We start from the raw sequence: 23,330 nt of genomic DNA, 5'->3' as shown, positions 1-23,330 counted from the left end.
ATACTAGATAGGGATTTGATTGAAGGTGAGATAGGTGGATCATTGTTAACTGAAATTGAAGAATCGAATAGTAAATCATCATTAATAGATAAAATGTTAGTAAATAACTAATAATTGGTGGATATTCGAATGGTGGAAAAATATGTTGGGAATTATTCTAATGTAAATATGAATAGTTAATCCTTAATTCTAGGTGACAAATGACTATTGGAGGAACTGAAATAATTTGGTTTAATATATTACAATTTATCAGGGTAATTTAAGCTCGCACATAAAAACTAAGTAAATTGAACAAGTTCTGCCTACGTGTCATGCCAATATACTGGGTATAGATCTATACATTTCACGATTAAATAGCGAGAAGTATGATTGAAATGCTTTTTCCAAAGCTGCACTTGATGCATAAAGATGCATCATTTGTGCCCAGCATCATACCATTAATGAAAATTTTGTAATTAATCATCACTTATTGTCTTATTGTTTATGAAAAATTCATCATCTAAATTATAACGCTTTGATTAATAGTTATTTCTATTACTGTCAGGACTCTCATGTAGAGATGTACCTCATCAGGACCAAAAATTGCCAGAGACAAGCAACGATAATTGCCATCTCCAATAACTTTTCTAGGCGAATAATCTTCTAAAAAATTACCCTGAAATGATTTTAATAACCTCTGTGAAATAAGGTCTTCCTCTTCAACTACAAAATTATTATTATATTTAGGTAAAATATTATAATGTAATCTAATAAAGCTAAATTTACTTAATGCTCAATTAACTGAAGTATTTTTCTGTAATCTTAGCAATGAAGAGCATGGCTTCACATCTATCTTTTCCATTATTGCCTTTTTAATTTTAATTAATGAAATTTTATTATTAATTAAAATTTAATGTATATATCAGGCCTTTCTGGGCATAAAAATACATCTCAACCAAAATTACATTGTTAACACTTTATTTTTATATTTTTATTAGTTTTACAGAGCTATACATATGCTCCCCACCTTGATTATTATATGGCTTTCAAACGCTACTATGCCAAGTGGAATATCATTAAATTTAAATTAGTGACTTGATCGGAATTATATGAGTTCGAGGGACCTAATTTAATACAGAAGATCAGTTTTTTGATGTGTAAAATATTTGGCTTAGAACATCAAGAAAATAATGCTTAATTTTTCATATATACTGTATTCTTTACACTTTAATATAATTTTTTTATACATATTAATTCCTTTGTAAATTTTCATAATAAGAATTATTATATATTTGATTTTTTGAAAGAATAACATTTATATTATCGATAATCTGTAATATAAGAACCGCTCATATTAAATTCAACTAATTATATCATTTGGTCATTTGGACGGAAATTGAAAGGAAAATGTGAAAACGCCTGGGTCCTTGACTATAGCCTTTTTTTGGAAAAATATGTTTGTAAATATAAAAATAAAAGGTATTAAAAAATTACAACAGAAAAAAAAGAAGGTTATAATTAAAATCTAATAATATAATTTCATAGCAAATTGACCCTAATTATAGGTACCATATCGACTCTGTATAACTTGATAAAACTATAAAAGAAAACATTAATTGATTAAGAACGATGTTAAATGTTTTAAAAATTAACTGTTGATAATCTCATCAACGAACTTTTATAATATATGATGATACAAATAATTTAATTTTTTTTTGTTAGCCTACATTTGTGTTTTAACGAGTTCGGCATGTTCTGAGGTCAGAAACGTAAGGTCTATTCATCATATTTTTTTGCGGAAGCTAACTTACTTTAGACGTAATCCACCTAGCAGTTTCAGAAGCCCCAAATTCTCAATTAAGTTTCAGCCCAATAGTTTCAGTTTACCACTCAGCTAACAAGCCATTTCTCCTGGGAAAAAAGAGAAAGTATATTCTTAAAAAATATATCTTATTTTACCGTCAAATTTATAACCGAAGTATCAACCAATGCTGGGCTTTTGTAGACTAAGGAGTAAAATTTTATGTTGCCAATATTCCGAGGTTTCTTCCTAAGAATCAACAATGTCCCGTTTCTTATTAGATTCTACTTTTCCCCTGACTCCTTAACGTTTTGCCAATCCCAATTCTGACCTCTTAGGCGAGGCGAGTTAACGGCATTAAATATTTTTAGGTAGAATAAAAAAACAAATATATTAAAAACATAGTTTTTTTTTCATATATTAAATTTATAGGTATATAGAAGGTTTTGGCCAAAATTACAGAATGAATATTTACCAGGAATGTGAATCCGGACTAGTGTTGTTAAACGGCTCATTTTGAGCCGATTTTTAAAAACGGCTAACTCAATATTTCACCCAAAATAATACGCAAGCCTGAAGATTTTGCTTGTAGAAGGAACAAAGGTTTGGACATCTATCAACGAAATCTCAGGGTTTAGGCAACATTTTTCTGGCTAAAATATTGAGTTTATCGTTTTTAAAAATCGTCTCAAAACGAATCGTTACAACATTAATCCGGACCCTGAACCCTCGTATTTTTGCTGTACCCAAACCAGAACCGAAGGCATATTTAAAAAAAAAAAATTTTTTTAAGCTATTTTTTAAAAATTTTATTAACCTTATTTCGTGGAATCATTTTTTAATTTCTTTCAATTTTCATTCCTGGATTTCCGTTTTATTTGGAGAGTGAAATATCATAAATTATTTTCTAGTGTAGGTAATAATATTTTATTATGTAAATTTATTAATATGCTATTTAATAGAAATACTTTGATTATTTTGATTGTAAATTATTTTGTAGAGCAAGTAATAATATTTTAATTTTAAAGTATATTAATATGCTCTTATAGAAACACCTTGTTTATTTGTTTTATAACAATTTCTTTAAGTGATTATTTTGTAGTGTAAAAATATATTTTATCAGGGCATGATTTTTTGGGCAGTAAATTTAAATTAATCAAAATTGGAGTGTTTTGCAGATATAACCTTTTATTATAAGTTGTCAAATTTATTCTAATCATAAAATTAGTTATTTTATTTTTAAATTACAAATCTAAGTTTTTTTTAAAAAAAATTTATTAAACAAACTTGTTAGCTAATTGTAAATTTTGTTTATTTATTTTTTATTATGAAAATAAAAGATATTTTGTTAGAGTATTATAATGTAATTAAAGAGGATTCAGAGTGCAAAACCTGCCACATAATAATAAAAGGTTCACACAATACTAACCTGGAGAAACATTTAGGAAGACATCATTCTATAATCTTTGAGGAATACCTAAATAGAAAAATCTAATTTTTGTAAGAAGACACTGTTAAAAAGTATACTGTCAGTACTGTAAAGAAGGATGAAAATAATATTGAAATTTTTTGTTTTAAAAAAAGCATTCATATTGTAATCTGATTTGATGGATGCTTTAGTTGAGTTAAATAAAATATATGAAAAACCTTTCAATATTATTAAGGATTTTGGTTTAAAAAATTATTAATACTATTAGTAAGGCAATTGGAATATCAAATAACCGTTTTAAAATTATAGACCTAATAGTTAATGAATCGAAAAAAAATATTAAAAGAAACTAACAATAAATTAATTTCATTAAAAATTGATTCCGTCAAAAGATTAGGGAGAAATATTCTAGGAATAAATATACAGTATATAAAAGGATATAATATAATATTGAGAAATTTAGCTATGAAGAAGATTAAAGTTAGTGCAATTTCTGAATATATAAAAAGAATGATATTAGAAACATTAAATAAATTTGATATTCCTATAAGAAATGTTTATACAATTACTATGTATAATGGTGCTAGTAAAATCAATTAAATTATTAAATGAATGTTCTGGAAGAGAAGGATGATATAGACGATGATGATAATTATGAAGAAATCAATTGATTGACAGGAAATAATAGAAGATTTCTCCACGAATATATATTGCATATGTGCAGCCCATACTCTACAATTGGCTATTAATGATTGCATAATTATTATTTACTTTAAAACTATTAAAGCAAGGGATGTACAAAATATTTAAGAACTCTCACAATTGCAAGAATATTAAAATCAATGAAAAAGTCAGTGGCGATATTAGATAGTGCAACACGTTGGCCCTCAATTTGTATGATTTTAGAACGATTATTATTTTGAAAGATTTCGGTACTGATTTTATTATAGAAGGATGTGAATTCTTTTTGTTGGAAGATGATTGGTGCCAAATAAAGGACCTTACTAGTGTAATAGTTCCTTTAAAAACAACAATTTTAAGATTACAATCAGAGCAATTATGTTTATCTATTTTTTATGGCATGTGAATTAGATGCCCATTAGATTTAGAAAGATTTAGTAGTCCTTTTTCATAAGAAATATTATAAAACATGAACATTCGAGAGCAAAAATATTTGCAAAATAGTATTGCATATACGCTTCTATATATTTAGATCCTTCGATATTTTTTATTGAGTATTGACCAAAGGCTAGTGACCATCTAAAGGATTACGCAAAACCAATACCAACTTGTTGTAGTGATAATAATGATAATGATAGCGACATTGATGATCATGAATTTTTACTTTTAGATAGAGAAAAAAAAATTAAAATTATCAGCAGATAGAAAGGAGGGGAACAATAAACACCTATTACATCTTTCATAGAAAAGTTCTTAAAAGTTAAGAATAAAAAAAGGATACAAATATTTAAAAATTCTGAAAAGAAATAACTTCAATATATCCAGAATTATATATCTTGTCTAGAATCGTCATGGCTGTACCGGCGATACAATTACAATAATTTATGTATTATAAAGGTAACTATCTATTTTAGATCGCGTAAAACGTGAACTTTCTTCTTTAAAATATATATTGTCTTATTACGTGGAAATCTCAAGGATGATATTTATTTTAGAGGATACTATGATTGTGCGATTAAATAAAACATTTTAAATATAAATTATTTTTTTTATTTGTAAATTATGAATGAGTATATAATATTGAAGTAATATTAATAAATAAATGGGTTATGTAAACAAAACAGTTACAAAAATATCTTCATTTTTTTTCCCCTATAAATTTTGACAATTAGGAAGGCTTAATTTACATTATAATAAATTCTATTAAATATCAAAGGTAATTCGAATTTTTCAGAGCTGAGATTTATATATACATATCTTTTAACTTTCATTAATTTAAAATTTTTAAATATCAAATTTTTAGGTTAAAATTTTTGTTTCCAAAATCATATAATTTGGTGACCCCTGATTACGCGACATTAAGTCACATTTTGAAAATATTATTTAATTATAATATTAAAAACCCCCTTCCCTCCCAAATAAAAAACGACCCTTGAATAAAAGATTTCGATTTTTAAAAAATTTTTTTACCTAGTTTTATTAATATTTTTATATTGAATAAATTTTTAGATCAATTTTGATTGTGAACCATCATGTAAAAGCCATTCTAAACTTAAATTTATAGAAATTTAATTGGTGGATTATAATAAATGGTAATTAGTTCTAAAATATATTTTTCATTTCTGCAGATAAAATATTTTTATTGTTGATGTAAATTCAGTAAATTACTATTTTTTAACTCTGCAAAAAATTAAAACCTAACATAAAATCATTGTTCATAGCCATTTTACCCTAAGAATGTATCATTTCAAACTAGTGAAGTATCATTTCTAACTAAATGTATGTCATGGTCCGGACTTTATTACTAATTTTTCTAAGACCTCAAGCCCTAGAGTTAAATGGTACGCTTTCAGTTTTAAATGATACTCTAAGAGTTACGATGCTATATATATTTTTTTAAATAAACGCTTTTTAAAGTTTAACAAAAATTATTAGCTTGTTATACAAATAGGGGATAATAAAAAATAGATGCAATACAAATTAAAGGTACATCATGAGTTCTAAAAGTAACAATTGAGAGTAATGTAATTAAAAACCTAGATTTAACAATTTAAATCCATTATTAGCTCAAAAAAAATTATTTTAATCTCGAGTAGTGCCAAACATTTCTGACATCTATTGGCGAAGTCTTTGAGGCTTAGTTAATATTATGATCAAAAAACCTCTTTATTTTCCTAGTTTTTAAAAAACAGGCTAAATTGAAGTTATCTGAATAATAAACTGACAAGATGGTACCTCTTATAATGGTATAAATATATGCCGCATCGATTATTCAGTTGATGCTTATTTTATATATATTAATAATAGTTTATATAAATTTTTTTGCCTTGCTCATTTAATTTAAAAGAAAAAAATTTTTTTTTTAAATTTATTGGTTGATTTTATGATAGAGAAATCATTCGGGAATATTCTTTGAACTTATATGAAACATAACATGAAAGGAAATAATTTGAAAAACATAATTCATTGAGTTGCTTTAATAACTGGACCATGATAGTTTAAACATTGTAATAAAATGAAATATCTTATGAAATTATTGGTATATATATATTTGTCCCCTCTCATTTGTCATATTTTTTATTATTGGTGGAAAAATTAAACTAAACCACTTTAATATTAATATTATTTTAAAAAATTTGGCCCAGGTTTAAAAGTTGGAAGTAAATGTAGAAGAGAGGCTCACAAATATAAAATAAAATAAAAGTGTGATTATTGAAGACTTAATGGGCCTAAACCTACCAGTGACAGATAGGAACAGGGGGCAGAAAAATATCTAACCACGAGCGCTAACAGGATATGATCTATTATATTATCACAAATATATATTTTTTTAAACTTCTTTGAAGTGTGAACGCTTTTTGTATCTTGTCATCTTGTTGGTTCCATTTTCCGCGAGGAATTATTGATCCCTCTATGACGCAAAACTGACCATAGGCTTATATAAGTAAAGAATTAAACATGATAATATATATAAGATAGAATTCAAAGTTTTATTAGTTGGTTAGAAAAAAGAAATACTTGTGGACCCCCCCCTCTCCTTTAATATAAAAAATGTTTGTCAAATACTCAAATTTAATTAAGGCTACTAGCAGGGTACGTTTTCGTTCTTCCGCGTCGATGATTACGCTTCGTAGTATAATTTGCGGTATATTAGCTTTTAAACCCTAATTTAGGGGGCAATAAATAATCTCAAGTTCATCTATTTTGATAACCTAAACTATCGGATCTAAAAGACTGACCAAACATTGGGCTTGTTTTATAAATATTTTATTTGATACAAACAGTTTTTTTTTAATTTAAAAAAAATCCAAACGATTAATGAAAAACCGGAAATGAGGACGGGTTTTTATAAAAAAAAAATCCATTTAAATATGTTATTTAATGAAATCCGGTTTTTTTTAATTTTAAAAGAAATACAGACGATTAATTAAAAACCAAAAATGAGGACTGATTTTTTTAAATTTTTAAAAAAAATTCCAAAGATTAATGAAAAACCGGAAATGAGGACGGGTTTTTATAAAAAAAAATCCAGTTAAATATGTTATTTAATAAAATCCGGTTTTATTTAATTTTACAAATACAGACGATTAATTAAAAACCAAAAATGGGACTGATTTTTTAAAATTTTTAAAAATAAATTCCAAACGATTAATGAAAAACCGGAAATGAGGACGGGTTATTATAAAAAAAATATCCAGTTACGATTAATTAAAAACAGAAAATGAGTACTGGTTTTTAAAAAAAAAAAATTTCTAAATGATTAATGAAAAATCGGAAATGAAGACGAGTTTTTATAAAAAAAATATCCAGTTAAATATGTTATTTAATGAAATCCGGTTTTTTTTAATTTTAAAAAAAATACAGACGATTAATTAAAAACCGAAAATGAGGACTGATTTTTTTAAATTTTTAAAAAAAATTCCAAAGATTAATGAAAAACCGGAAATGTGGACGGGTTTTTATAAAAAAAAATCCAGTTAAATATGTTATTTAATAAAATCCGGTTTTATTTAATTTTACAAATACAGACGATTAATTAAAAACCAAAAATGGGACTGATTTTTTAAAATTTAAAAAAAAAATTCCAAACGATTAATAAAAAACCGGAAATGAGGACGGGTTTTTATATAAAAAATATCCAGTTACGTTTAATTAAAAACAGAAAATGAGTACTGGTTTTTTAAAAAAAAAAAAATTCTAAATGATTAATGAAAAACCAGAAATGAAGACGGGTTTTTATAAAAAAAATATCCAGTTAAATATGTTATTTAATAAAATCTGGTTTTTTTTAATTTTAAAAAAAATACAGACGATTAATTAAAAACCGAAAATGAGGACTGATTTTTTTAAATTTAAAAAAAAAATATTCCAAGCGATTAATGAAAAACCGGAATGAGCACTGCTTTTTATAAAAAAAATCCAGTTAAATATGTTATTTAATAAAATCCGTTTTTATTTAATTTTAAAAAAAATAGAGACGATTAATTAAAAACATAAAATGAGTACTGGTTTTTAAAAAAAAAATTCTAAATGATTAATGAAAACCCGGAAATGAAGACGGGTTTTTATAAAAAAAAAATCCATTTAAATATGTTATTTAATGAAATCCGGTTTTTTTTAATTTTAAAAGAAATACAGACGATTAATTAAAAACCAAAAATGAGGACTGATTTTTTTAAATTTTTAAAAAAAATTCCAAAGATTAATGAAAAACCGGAAATGAATATTTTATTTGATACAAACAGTTTTTTTTTAATTTAAAAAAAATCCAAACGATTAATGAAAAACCGGAAATGAGGACGGGTTTTTATAAAAAAAAAATCCATTTAAATATGTTATTTAATGAAATCCGGTTTTTTTTAATTTTAAAAGAAATACAGACGATTAATTAAAAACCAAAAATGAGGACTGATTTTTTTAAATTTTTTAAAAAAATTCCAAAGATTAATGAAAACCCGGAAATGAGGACGGGTTTTTATAAAAAAAAATCCAGTTAAATATGTTATTTAATAAAATCCGGTTTTATTTAATTTTACAAATACAGACGATTAATTAAAAACCAAAAATGGGACTGAATTTTTAAAATTTTTAAAAAAAAATTCCAAACGATTAATGAAAAACCGGAAATGAGGACGGGTTTTTATAAAAAAAATATCCAGTTACGATTAATTAAAAACAGAAAATGAGTACTGGTTTTTTAAAAAAAAAAATTCTAAATGATTAATGAAAAATCGGAAATGAAGACGAGTTTTTATAAAAAAAATATCCAGTTAAATATGTTATTTAATGAAATCCGGTTTTTTTTAATTTTAAAAAAAAATACAGACGATTAATTAAAAACCGAAAATGAGGACTGATTTTTTTAAATTTTAAAAAAAAATTCCAAAGATTAATGAAAAACCGGAAATGAGGACTGGTTTTTATAAAAAAAAATCCAGTTAAATATGTTATTTAATAAAATCCGGTTTTATTTAATTTTACAAATACAGACGATTAATTAAAAACCAAAAATGGGACTGATTTTTTAAAATTTAAAAAAAAAATTCCAAACGATTAATAAAAAACCGGAAATGAGGACGGGTTTTTATAAAAAAAATATCCAGTTACGTTTAATTAAAAACAGAAAATGAGTACTGGTTTTTTAAAAAAAAAAAAATTCTAAATGATTAATGAAAAACCAGAAATGAAGACGGGTTTTTATAAAAAAAATATCCAGTTAAATATGTTATTTAATAAAATCCGGTTTTTTTTAATTTTAAAAAAAATACAGACGATTAATTAAAAACCGAAAATGAGGACTGATTTTTTTAAATTTAAAAAAAAAATATTCCAAGCGATTAATGAAAAACCGGAAATGAGCACTGCTTTTTATAAAAAAAATCCAGTTAAATATGTTATTTAATAAAATCCGTTTTTATTTAATTTTAAAAAAAATAGAGACGATTAATTAAAAACATAAAATGAGTACTGGTTTTTTAAAAAAAAAATTCTAAATGATTAATGAAAACCCGGAAATGAAGACGGGTTTTTATAAAAAAAATATCCAGTTAAATATGTTATTTAATAAAATCCGGTTTTTTTTAATTTTAAAAAAGATACAGACGATTAATTAAAAACCGAAAATGAGGACTGATTTTTTTAAATTTAAAAAAAAATATTCCAAACGATTAATGAAAAACCGAAAATAAGGACGGGTTTTTATAAAAAAAATCCAGTTTTAAATATGTTATTTAATAAAATCCGTTTTTATTTAATTTTACAAATACAGACGATTAATTAAAAACCGAAAATGAGGACTGATTTTTTTAAATTTTAAAAAAAATATTCCAAACGATTAATGAAAAACAGGAAATAAGGTCGGGTTTTTATAAAAAAAATCCAGTTAAATATGTTATTTAATAAAATCCGTTTTTATTTAATTTTACAAATACAGACGATTAATTAAAAACCGAAAATGAGGACTGATTTTTTTAAATTTTAAAAAAAAATTCCAAGCGATTAATGAAAAACCGGAAATGAGCACTGCTTTTTATAAAAAAAAATCCAGTTAAATATGTTATTTAATAAAATCCGCTTTTATTTAATTTTAAAAAAATATACAGACGATTAATTAAAAACAGAAAATGAGTACTGGTTTAAAAAAAAAATTCTAAATGTTTAATGAAAACCCGGAAATGAAGACGTATTTTTATAAAAAAAATATCCAGTTAAATATGTTATTTAATAAAATCCGGTTTTTTTTAATTTAAAAAAAAATACAGACGATTAATTAAAAACCGAAAATGAGGACTGATTTTTTTAAATTTTAAAAATAATATTCCAAACGATTAATGATAAACCGGAAATAAGGACGGGTTTTTATTTAAAAAAATCCAGTTAAATATGTTATTTAATAAAATCCGTTTTTATTTAATTTTACAAATACAGACGATTAATTAAAAACCAAAAATGAGGACTAGTTTTTTAAAATTTTTAAAAAAAAATTCCAAGCGAATAATGAAAAATTTGAAATGAAGACGGGTTTTAAAAATATCCAGTTATATAGGTTATTTAATAAAATCCGGTTTTAAAAAAAAAAAATTACAGACGATTTATTAAAAACAAAAAATGAAGACTGGTTTTTAAAAAAAAAAAATTCCAAATGATTAATGAAAAACCGGAAATAAAGACGGGTTTTTTTTAAAAAAAATCCAGTTAAATATGTTATTTAATAAAATCCGGATTTTTAAAAAAAATAAATTCCAGATGATTAATTAAAAACAAAAAATGTGGACTGCTTTTTAAAAAAAAAAAATTTTGTTTGTTTTTTGACTTCCACAAACGTGATACATTCATTATATTTATTTATTTGATTAATTTCGATTAGGTTAAATTCAAAATCTAATTTGAAAGCGAATATTTTATATTATTTCTTATCTTATCTTACTTAGCACGTTGGACAAAGACCTGCCAAAAGTGAGCAAACGTAATAATAATAAATAAACCTTTGATATCTTTATTTTATTTTTTTAAATAAATGCTTTATTACCTTTAGCGTGACTTTCGTAAGAAATAGCTCACTTTTTTAAAAAACCAATTATTTTTCTCTTTTTTTTGCGCGAAATTATTATAGTTAATAAAGGGGAAGAAGAGATATTTATTTTTAAAAGTAAAAAGGAGCTTTATATTACGACATAAAGCAATTATATATAAAGAGATATCTTTTTTTTAGGCTAGTTAAACCGAAAATTGAATTTTATATTAAAGAATGGGGGGAGCAGTGGCGTAGCTAGGAATTTTCCTTAGAGGGGGTCCATACATATAAAAGCTGGGGGCTTCGCCCCCCAGACCCCCTTTAACGGGCTTTCGGCCCTTTTGCCCCAAATCATATATCTTCGATAATATATAATAAATATATTTTTTAAATGCATCAATAATATGTTATTATAATTTAATAGATTATTCTCAATGACTTTATAATAATACTATCCAGAATAATTTCAATAGTAATATAATATCCTTCCACAAACGTCAAAACCAGAAAAATATAATCACTTTTAAGTCTTTTGAACGTATAATCTAAAAAAAATATTTTGCTCTGGGAGGGGTCCAAACCCGAAAACCACCCCCGTAACTACGCCACTGGGGGGGAGGGAGGGGAGAGAGTTATTTGAATTATAGTTAATTATCAAAGTTATTAATTGTATATATATAATATGTTAGAGTCAATTCACGTTCAGTCAATTCGTGTATTGATTGATTTAAATCTTCGCCCAGTCGCTCTTTGCCAATATACAAAAATTATCTTTAAAAAAATAGGTTTCATGACCAAATTATCTGAAATTTATTGGATGTAAGGTATTTTTTTTTATTTGGCAAAATCAGATTGTTTCAAATTTTTTAAAAACTTTAAACAAAACTAACTTAAAATCAATTAATTACCCCGTTTGTTTTTTAATTTTAATAATCTTACTTTATCCGAATATGTATTCTAAGAAGAATATCCATAAATTTTGGACAATATATGATATTAGGCGATTTTACTAAAGCAAATACAAGTAATAAATGATTACGCGATTGACTGTAACATATATATTGGGTCTTAGAGGTTTAGAAAATTAATAGTTTACAATTTCTTTTTTTATTGTCTATTTATCTCCATCTCGCTTAACGTGTATAGTCTTTAAGTTATTTAGAGAAGAAGAAAAAATATGTGAAAGATTTAATAATATTGGCATTAGTCTTACCTTGTGATAAAATCCAAACTTGCCACATAAACATGAGAAGGCCTATGCGTTGAAAATGAAAAGGGAGAGTATTTGTTCCCATTTTGAAAATATTATTATATATCTATAATATATGTTTATAAAATTATTTTCCCAAATATGACCCCAAAAAAATGTGTATAATTTTTAACTTATTTATTTTTTTAAATATTATTTTGCGTATAATTTTTAAGAATTAACCTTACTTTGTCATTCATTGAATTACTTTTTATAATAGTAAATTTTCGTGATATCTAATTTATATACTTTTTAAATGAGAATAATTTAAAAAAAAATAATAATATACTAATTATTATAACAATTAATATTTAATACCCCATTCCATCTAATTGAAATTAGCTCGGAGTTTGTTTGGTCAAATTTGTATTTATGTTAGCTTGACGCAAATTGATTATTAATTTTGTTGTAATGTGTCTTGGACATGCACATTTGACAAATATTGCTAAATTCGGTTGTAAAAATTATTAGCTATCTTAACATACATAAGAGATGAAAATAATATCTTTTTATTTAAGGGAGATTAGATATAATACAAGCCATAATATACAAACGGCAATGAAATCACACCTAAATTCTAAACATATAATATCTCATCGTTCCCAGTTTAATGTGTTTTAAGTTAAGTTCACTAACTAAGCTTTTTTTTCACATAGAATACCCAACTATGTTAAAGAAATCGTTAAGAGGATTGTTAAATTATCATTAAAATAAGGATTAGCATCCCTTAAAAAAAAATTGATCAAGAAAGATATTTTTAATTGAAGAAATTTATTATCAAATCATTATTTTTTTAAACTTCAGATGATAAAATTATTTTAGATTATAATAAAATTTTGTTTTAAATTCGATTACAAACATGTTAAATAATCTTTTAAAATTATAATATAATAAGGTTATTACTTAAAATTCTATCGATATTTTTGCCTGAATCTTTTAGCAGCTTAACATTTTTAGATAAAGTATATATGTCTAAAATTAATTTGATTCTTTTCAGTAGTTCAAATTTTATAAAAGTTTTTTAGAGATTGAGGTCACATGGACCCCATCTGTTCATCCGTATAACTTTTTTAAATCTGTTTTGGCATTGATACATTAAACACAAATAAACACTTTTTTATATATATCATTTTTATTAATTAAATATTATATTACAGTTTACAAATGTCTAGGCAAAACACAAATGCCAAGGGAAACTGCAAATGCTTAGCTAATCATTTTTGTTATATTCTCTATTAATTGGAGTGATATTTATTTTCTTATGATATAAATTGTTAAATAATAGATTATTTATATTTTAACGTTTAAGATGTTAAATAATAGATTATTTTTATTTTAACGTTTAAATATTGTATTGGACATGTTATTATGTTTAATTCTGTTTAGAAAAGTTATATATTGTTTATATGTTAACGTTTAAAGCGTTATTTTATATTGTATTGGACATGTTATTATGTTTAATTGTGTTTAGAAAAGTTATATATTGTTTATATGTTAACGTTTAAAGCGTTATTTTATATTGTATTGGACATGTTATTATGTTTAATTGTGTTTAGAAAAGTTATATATTGTTTATATGTTAACGTTTAAAGCGTTATTTTATATTGTAATTGGAACATGTTATTAAGTTTAATTGTGTTTAAAAAAGTTTATTTTTATGATTTGACACGTTGTTTTGCCATATATATAAATGATAAAAATTACTTTTAATAAAGATCTTATTGAGATAAAGATAAATAGAATATCTATAATAAAACTTAACAAAATCACCGTATCACAATCAATGCTATATCTTTCTCATATAATATTTGCAATCTATGCGACTAACACCTTACGGACTGCATTATAAATAACTTATAAAAATTAAATTATTAGATATATATAATTAAAGGAAAATACATTAGTAGTTGTATTTCCTTTTATTTCATAATAAATAGCTTAATATTAAAATAATTATAATGACATTTTTAATTTCAATAATATTAAATCCGCAAGTTAGCATTTATTATTTTAAAATACTATTATTTTAAAATATAATAATTTAGAAAAGTTATATATCAGAATTTACTCACTAAAACATTAAAGGATCATTTTAATAAATTCAATTACCATAATACTCATGGTGGAGGGTTATTTCTAATATTTAAAGCAAAATCATTCCCCGGTAAAGTATGTTATTAATATTACGATGTACAATATTATTTTATGTTATATGATATTCAATAATATCAGGTGACTATTTAAATTAAAGATCTGCAAAATTAGGCCCGGCCCGATCGGGCCTAATTTTATTTAAAATAATCGAGTTCGGGCCGGGTTGGGCCTAATATTTTTTAAAAAAATTTGGGCTAGTGTCGGGTCGGACCTTGGAATTTTTTTTAAATATATCTAAATTTATCAATTTTATATTGAATTTTTTATGTAAAATAAAAAATTTTGATTTTATTTATTGAAACTAAGTGACATATAACATATGTCTTTTATTTTGAGTAATTATAAAAATTAATTTCTATATTTAAATAAATTCGGGCCTGGCCGATAAATTATTTTAAAGAAAATTTCTGGTTCGGGCCGGGCCGGCAAAACTTTTATAAAATAAATATCGGGCCAGGCCGGGCTTTAAATATTAGACCCGATGCAGATCACTAATTTAAATTTAAAAAATTTAAATATTATTTATCTTGATTTGTCTAACAGTATTATAGTAAATGATTAATATATATTTATATAATTTGAATCATATTTATATATAATTATTTCATAAACACGATGGCATTCATTCTTTTACCTATTTTTTACCTCATTTTATCGGTATATTACAAGATTACAATCAGAGCAAGTAAGCTATATCCATTTCAAAAATTATATTAATATTTATAGATTTTTTCCTAACTTTCTATCTAATACACTTAATATAATTATTCAATCACAAATGGATCCAAATTAAATATTCTAACGCTTACAAATAATAACCACTATCAAGTAACCTTATAATACTTTGGCAATAACATATAATGTGAGTATATGTATATATATATAAAGATGCATTGTAGATTTCCCATCGTCTGAATCCTACAAACAGAAGGAATGGGATAAGCCAGTTGTAGCTAGATGCTTTAAATTTCTATTATCTAGCATGATTCTACCGAACCTTTTCTCTTCACTTCTTTAATTAATGGATCCGGTAACGAATTTTCAGAAGTTATCCATTTTAACAATCTTCAACTTGAACTCACCAACAATGAGCTAACCTACGCCACTGGGATTTTCCTTAATTATACAATAACCTTTCCTCACATCTGCCTTGTCAACAGAACTCCTATAACAGCAAGGAAGAACAGTTTATACTGTAGATCGAGTAAAGACCGAATCCTCAGGCATAGCCATTGCAATTTCTTGATTTAACGTATCAACAACCTTAAATTTCTTTGGTAAGCTTATCTTTCTATAAGGATTTAGGATCTCACATCTGCAAACTTACTAGCTATCCCCGAGATGGCTTCTTCATCAGACAGAGGCTGGTAGCTATACTTAAACTGAATTATCAAAGCTTAAATGACAGTCGTGTCTCTACAGATCTTCGCCGGACTTACTCTTCCTTATTCTTCTTATTTTATGCATATTTCATCTTTATTTTTTTTATTATTTTGGATTTATTTTTATCTTATTGTAATTTTAATATTGAAATATAGATGTGGAAATAATTATATGAGTACTAAAAAAGAAAAAAATTATATTCATTATAAAAAAAATTTTATTAGTATAAACCTTTTTGAAATTATTATTATAATGATATAATGTATTAATTTGGAGTAGAAAGGGGTTTGGGGTAGGAGTCGGGAACACTTATTATCTGATATTTACGAAAAATTGCAAATTTATCAATGGGGAACCACCTTTTAAAAAATCTGTGTATATCATCGAGAGTATATTTAACGAGGAGAATATCCTCCCTTACTAAAAAAATGCAAATCATTTATAAAATATTTTTGAAGAAATAATGGAAATTTTTAATGAACAAAAAAGGTTATCCCTATTTCAAAAAGGTTATATTTAAAATTATAACAGAACCTGACCTATCTTGGACCCTTACCTATTTGGATAGCAACATCTCATCCCACTCCTGCAGTCTGACCTTTAACCTAGAAAAAGACTCGGACACTCCTTTGATGGCCCACTCCGTCGACCTCATTTCAAATAGACGCTTTGAGAAAACCCCAAATTATATTGAAATAAATACAAACTATGGCTATCTCTTGCGCTGGAAGTTCTCTCGCGAACGTCAACCACTCGATAAATCATTAACAACATTCTACTACTAGCTGTTCTTAAGAACGTTAATATCCCATCCACTCTTGGTTCAGCAAGTCTTTCAAATGATATCGCTATAATCCTGGGTTGTATATCTCTTATTCTTTAGGGCAAACGGTTTCCCACTGACCGATCTTGTAGCAAAGTCTAACCTCACATCTTTTGCCATCAAAAAGACAATAGTCGTTAAAATAAAATACGCTGGCCCCACGAACCAATTCTTTATATCAATAGCACCAACACGTTAGGAATGTTCGGAAAGGAGGCTCTAAATCTTATCAAAGCTATTGGCAAGTAAAGGGGACCTATTACAGTTCATCCCAATGAAGGATTTTACTTACGTCAGCTCTCTCAAAATCTGCCTGTCCAATTTATCTCTAAACATCCAAGTTTTTAAACACTCATTCCTCTCATAGGTGTGGCTGTGGAGTGGATGGAGGGGGGCGGATTCGCTCTCTTCAGAAATTTGCCTGTTATCGTAAATATAATTTTGAGATAATAGAAAACGTCTCCCTACACACCTCCAACCCCACCCCCTCTCCAGAAATAAATGTATACAATATATTGCTATAAACAAGAATACGAATGAAAAATTAGTAAAATTTGATAACTTTTAAAATAACGACTATATTCCTAATTTTTAGAAAAAAAAAAGTGAAACCCCAAAATTATTTTTATAAAAATCTAACATAGCCAATTGCTTACAATAAGTGAATCTAATAATCTCTAATAACTCACCTAATAGTGATTCCTCCCCCCTTTTAGAAAAAATTTGGCTATGCTTATCACTCATTCATGACTATAAATAGAAAAACCATTAAACAAAATTAAGAATCTAATAAAATGGAGGAAGAAATTTATGTATTGAAAAAAATAGATAATATGAACTAAGAATTTTAAGAGATACAACTTTTGAGGCCAAATAAACATTATATGATTTTGAAATGTGGCTCAATTTCATTGAGTTAATTTAATATTAAAGTATCGGTGGGACAATTAACTTCTGTTTTTAAATATTGGTACGAAAGTTTAATTCTAGCAGATATCTTCCAACCAATAAACGCCATTGGAAGCACATTGCATACTTTAAAATATATTTTAGAGTTTTTTCCTAATATATCTTACAATTTTTCAAAATATATTAAAATAATGCCGTATATTTTGTTAGGAATATCAATAGCAAAAGCAATAAATGAGAAAATTTTTCTTCATTACGAAGAATAAAATCCAATCTCAGTATTAAGAAAACAGGAAATCATGGAATAGAGTAGCTATACTTAACATACATAGAATTTCTATTTCCAGGAGATATATTCTAAAAAAACTGGCTCAATCGCAAAAAAAAGATTCAATTTTTACGCGTGAATGATATTTTAATTAACGATTTTTTTTTAAAATCGTCATATAATGTTTAATTCTGAGAAATTTATTGTGATTTACTTATCGGGTTCTCTTTAAATATTCATATAATATTAGGGTGAGCTTTTAATTCGCCTATAGACATTTTGTTCATAGCTTTCCCCTCTAAGGAGCCAATAAATGCCAAGTGCTAATACCGGCGATTCTTGCGAAACGCACCCCAACCAATATTTGTTCCTGATATACATGCCCCCCCCCAACTTGGATTATTATATGACTATCAAAAGCTACTATGCCAATTGCAATATCAAGAAATTTAATTTAGTTATTTGATCGTGTTTGTATTAGTTCGAGGAATCTAATTTAATGCTGCGAAGTTTAGATTTTAGATGTGTAAAATATTTGGCTCTTAGAACATCAAGAAAATTATGCTTATTTTTTTTATATACATATATACTTTACACTTTTATATTATTTTTTGTTCATATTAATTTCCTATATAAATTTTCATAATAAAGATTATACACAAATTGAACTATAAATATGTTAGAAAATACAATTAACATACTATGCATTATCAATCATAATAACAAAAAAAAGACAATATTGAGCATAAATAATATAATAATGTAAAATAAAAATAAATAAAAGCGAATTGATTTTTTGAAAGAATAAGATTTTAATATTATCGATAATCAGTAACATAAGAACCACTCATATTATTTTCAAATAACTATATCTTTTGGTCATTTGGATGGAAATTGAAAGGAAAATGTGAAAACGCCTGGGTCCTTGACTATAGCCTTTTTTTGCAGAATATGTTTGTTGTAAAGGTAAAAACAAATAAGCCATTACTTTTATAAGGTATTAAAAACTTACAACGAAAAAATAAGGTTATAATTATAATCTAATAAAATAATGTCGTAGCAAATTGACCGTAATTATAGGTTCCTTTTCGACCCTGTATAACTTGATAAAAGTATAGAGGAAGACATTAATTGATTAAGAACTGGTGTTAATGTTTTAAAAATTCACTGTTGATAATTTTATTTTAAACATCAACAAACTTTTATAATATATGACACAAATAATTTATTAATTTTTATTTACTGGCCTACATGTGCATTTTACCGAGATCTGGCATGTGTTGAGTTGAGATTAGAAACGTAAGGTCTATTAACTAACTTAATATTAGACGTAATCCCGCCACTTTATGTAAAACAACCTATAGCAGATACAGAAGCCCCAAATTCTCAATTAAATTTCAGCCCAATAGTTTCAGTTTACCCCTCAGCTAACACGCCATTTCTTCTGGAAAAAAAAGATAAGATATAATCTTAAAAATAAATCCTTTTTTTTTACCGCCAAATTTATATCCGGAGTGTCAATCTTTGCTGGGCTTTTGAAGACTAAGGAGTAAAATTTTATGTTTCCAATATTCCGATCAGGCTTCTTCCTAAGAATCAACAATGTCCGGTTTCTTAATAGATTATACTTTCCCCCTGGCTCCTTAACATCTAGGGTGCTAATAACTGAGCGCCCAATTCTGATCTCTTAGAGCGAGGTTAGTTAACGGCCATTATATATTTTTTGGTAGAATAAAAAACAAATATATTAAAAGAAGTTTTAGCCAAAATTAAGGAATGTGAACGCGGACCCTTAACTCTTGTGAACCGTATTTTAGTTCTACCCGACTAACCGAGAGCTCAAGAGTTATAAGTGTCAAAAAAAATTTAAAAATATCAACTTTTTATTTTCGTGGGATCATATTCTATCTTCACATTTTTCTTACAATTTTCATTCCTGGACTTCCATTTTATTTTTAAATTATTTTCTAACATAGGTAATAATATTTTATTATGTAAATTTATTAATATGCTATATAATAGAAATACTTTGATTATATTGAAAGTGAATTATTTTGTAGTGCGAGTAATAATATTTTTTAATCCTATTAGTAAGGCAATTGGAATATCAAATAACGGATTTAAAATTAAAGAGACCTAGTAGTTAATGAATTGAAAAAAAAATACAAGCTAAAATGATAAAAGAAATAAATAATAAATTAATTTCATTAAAAATTGATTCCGCCAAAAGATTAGGGAGATTCTAGGAATAAATATACAGTATATGAAAGGAAATAATATAATATTGAAGAAATTTAGCTATGAAGGATATTAGTGCTACTTCTGAATATATTAATATGATAAAATTAGAAACATTAAATAAATTTCATATTTCTATAAGAAATGTTTATACAATTACTACGGATAATGGTGCTAATCTTGTAAAATCAATTAAATTATTAAATGAATGTTCACTGGAAGAGAAGGATGTAATAGACGATGATTATAACGACATAAATACAAAAAATAATAGAAGATTTATCCACAAATATATATTGCATCAGATGTGCAGAGCCCATACTCTACAATTAACTATTAATGATTGCCTAATAAATATTCCCTTTAAAAATATTATCGATAAAGTAAGGGATGTAAGCAAAATATTTAAGAACTCCCACAATTGCAAGAATATTAAAATCAATGAAAAGGTCAATGGCAATATGAGATTGTACAACACGTTTATGATGCTAGAATAATTATTAGGTTTGAAAGATGTCGGTACTGATTTTATTATAGGAGAGCATGTGAAGTCATTTTGTTGGAAGATGATTGGTGCCAAATAGAGGACCTTACTAGTGTATTATTTCCTTTAAAAATAACAATTTTAAGATTAAAATCAGAACAATTATGTTTATCTTATTTCTATGGCATATGAATTAGATGCCGATTAGATTTAGAAAGATTTATTAATCCTTTTTCATACGAAATATTAGAAAACATAAATATTCGAGAGCAAATAAATTTGCAAAATATTGTTGTGTACGCTTCTATATATTTAGACTTTTCAATATCAAATTTTATTGAGTATATTCAGCAAAAACAAATGGCTGGCGACCATCTTAAGATTTGCAATTTGCCATACGCAAAACTCCATTATTTACAACTTATTGGAGGCTACGACAATACTTACTGGTTGTAGTGATAATAATGATAATGATAGCGACATTGATGATCTTATAATTTTTACATTTAGATAGAGAAAAAAAAAATTAAATTATCATCAGATAGAAAGGAGGAACAAAAAATACCTATTACATTTTTAATAGAAAACTTATCAGAGGTTAAGAGAATAAATAAACAAATATTTTAAAATTCCGAGAAGAAAATTCTTCAATATATACAGAAATATACATGTTGTCTTCGTCATATCTCTACCGACGACACAAGTACTATAATTTATGTATTATAAAGATAACTATCTATTTTAGGCATTTTTTTAAATACATATTGTCTTATTTACACGGAAATCTCAAGGATAACATTTTAGAGGATATTATGATTTCTGCGATTGGATGAAACATTTTAAATGCAAATTATTTTTTTATTTGTAAATTATGAATGTGTATATATTGAAATAATAATAATAAATGAATGTAAGAAAAAAAAGTCTCATTTTGAGTCATTTATTTTTACGTTCTCTAAACCTGGACCCAAACCCTGGACCCTATTCTTTTGTCGAAGGGTTCACATCCCTGATATTTACAATTGTTTTTATTTATACAAGGAAAATGGTCAACTTTATTTTTAGTCTATCTATTAATTTTTTTTTTAAAAACAATGCATTTATATCTCTATCAAGACATGTAAACAAAACGCTTACAAAAGTATCATCTTATTTTCCCCCAGAAATTTTGACAATTAGGAAAGCTAATTAAACTGCATTAATAAAATTCTATTTAAATATCAAAGGCAATTCGATTTTCAGCGCTAAAATTTATATATGTTAGCGTTAATGTGTTATTTTTACAACTTCAAATCATTTTTTGAGCCCATTTTATTAAAATCAAAAATCGCATTATACCGGAAATATATTCTATCATGTTTGGATTACCTATCTTATAAATTTTAGGCAACTTTGCTTGTTAACCTTCGAGTCCTTTATAATTTATATAAAAAATATATGGAAATTTAATATAAATTATATTAAGTTTTAGAGTTCATGAAAAATCATGTGAAATTCATAGGGTAGGTAGTATTCCAAACATGACGGCATACATATTCCGGCAAAATCAGATTTTTAAAATTTAAAAAATGCGCTCAAAAAATGATTTAAAGTTGAAAAAATAGCACATTGTGCGGGAAAAACACATTAACTCTAACATATACCAATTAAAAAATGTTTAAAAATTCAAATTTTTAAAGATAATTTTAAAATATAAATTCATTAAAAAAATTTTGTTTCCAAAATTGATATCTTTTTTTGGGCATTTATTAAAGATTTGGTGATCCCTGATTACGCGACATTCGGTCACATTTTGAAAATATTAATTAATTATAATATTTCAACTCCCCTCCACCCCAAACAAAAAACGACTATTGAATAAAAAATTTCGATTTTAGGAAAGGAACTATTTTTACTCCTTTATGCCTTCACTTAACATCTATCAACAACTTTTCATAAACTCTCTCTAAAAGTTTATTGAAACTTATTTGACCCCAAATAATTTATATAAAAGTTTCTTTACTACGTCTTATAACCCACCAAATATTTAAACTAAACTCATAGATATTTTTTAGAATGCGATCAAATATCGCGTCATCGAGTGACGTTAGGCGTTTGTTATTCCCTTTATGGAGAGATCGGCAAAGTTAGTCCCTTGTATATAGATTTTAAAATGAAAATTCAAATGTAAAAATTACATTGAAATTTTAAAATTGTTGATCAGATCGATTTAAAATGAAACCAAATATACATTCTCCTTTCTTTAACCTATCGAGTTTGGAGGCTTTGAACCTGGTTTTTCGAATATCAGCATTTCTACTTCCATTGAGCACGGTCGGCGACCCTCCTTTGTTAATTTTAAGATATTGGGGATATCTTTGTCAATCTCTGAAAAAATTATTTTCATCGTAAAATCTTATGAGAATTAATATACTCATCC

General features: G+C 25.6%; 2 long non-coding RNA genes across 4 annotated transcripts in view; one reads left to right on the top strand and one right to left on the bottom strand.

Moving 5' to 3' along the window:
- Positions 1 to 1,219: 1,219 nt before the first annotated feature.
- On the bottom strand, positions 1,220 to 23,241 carry LOC135927552 (uncharacterized). 3 transcript variants are annotated; one of them, XR_010572116.1, is made up of 5 exons: positions 23,159 to 23,173; positions 3,210 to 3,257; positions 1,939 to 2,113; positions 1,707 to 1,890; positions 1,220 to 1,417 (listed from the first exon to the last, which is right to left on the bottom strand). It is a non-coding gene; the product is annotated as an uncharacterized LOC135927552 (long non-coding RNA). The 3 variants fall into 3 exon arrangements; XR_010572115.1 differs by lacking the exon at positions 3,210 to 3,257 and having other exon boundaries at positions 1,221 to 1,417; positions 23,159 to 23,241; XR_010572114.1 differs by lacking the exons at positions 3,210 to 3,257; positions 23,159 to 23,173 and having other exon boundaries at positions 1,222 to 1,417; positions 1,939 to 2,706.
- LOC135927553 (uncharacterized) overlaps positions 14,769 to 23,330 on the top strand; it is a 33,010-nt gene continuing 24,448 nt past the window's right edge. Inside the window, exons 1-2 of the long non-coding RNA XR_010572117.1 lie at positions 14,769 to 14,821; positions 16,721 to 17,257. This is a non-coding gene — a long non-coding RNA (uncharacterized LOC135927553). The remainder of the gene's footprint in view (positions 14,822 to 16,720; positions 17,258 to 23,330) is intronic.

The sequence above is a fragment of the Gordionus sp. m RMFG-2023 genome, chromosome 3 (genome assembly GCF_954871325.1).
Source record: "Gordionus sp. m RMFG-2023 chromosome 3, tfGorSpeb1-WG-v2, whole genome shotgun sequence".
NCBI classification, from domain to species: domain Eukaryota; kingdom Metazoa; phylum Nematomorpha; class Gordioida; order Chordodea; family Parachordodidae; genus Gordionus; species Gordionus sp. m RMFG-2023.
Note: the sequence above shows the minus strand (reverse complement) of the source record. Positions and strands in the feature narration are given on the sequence as shown.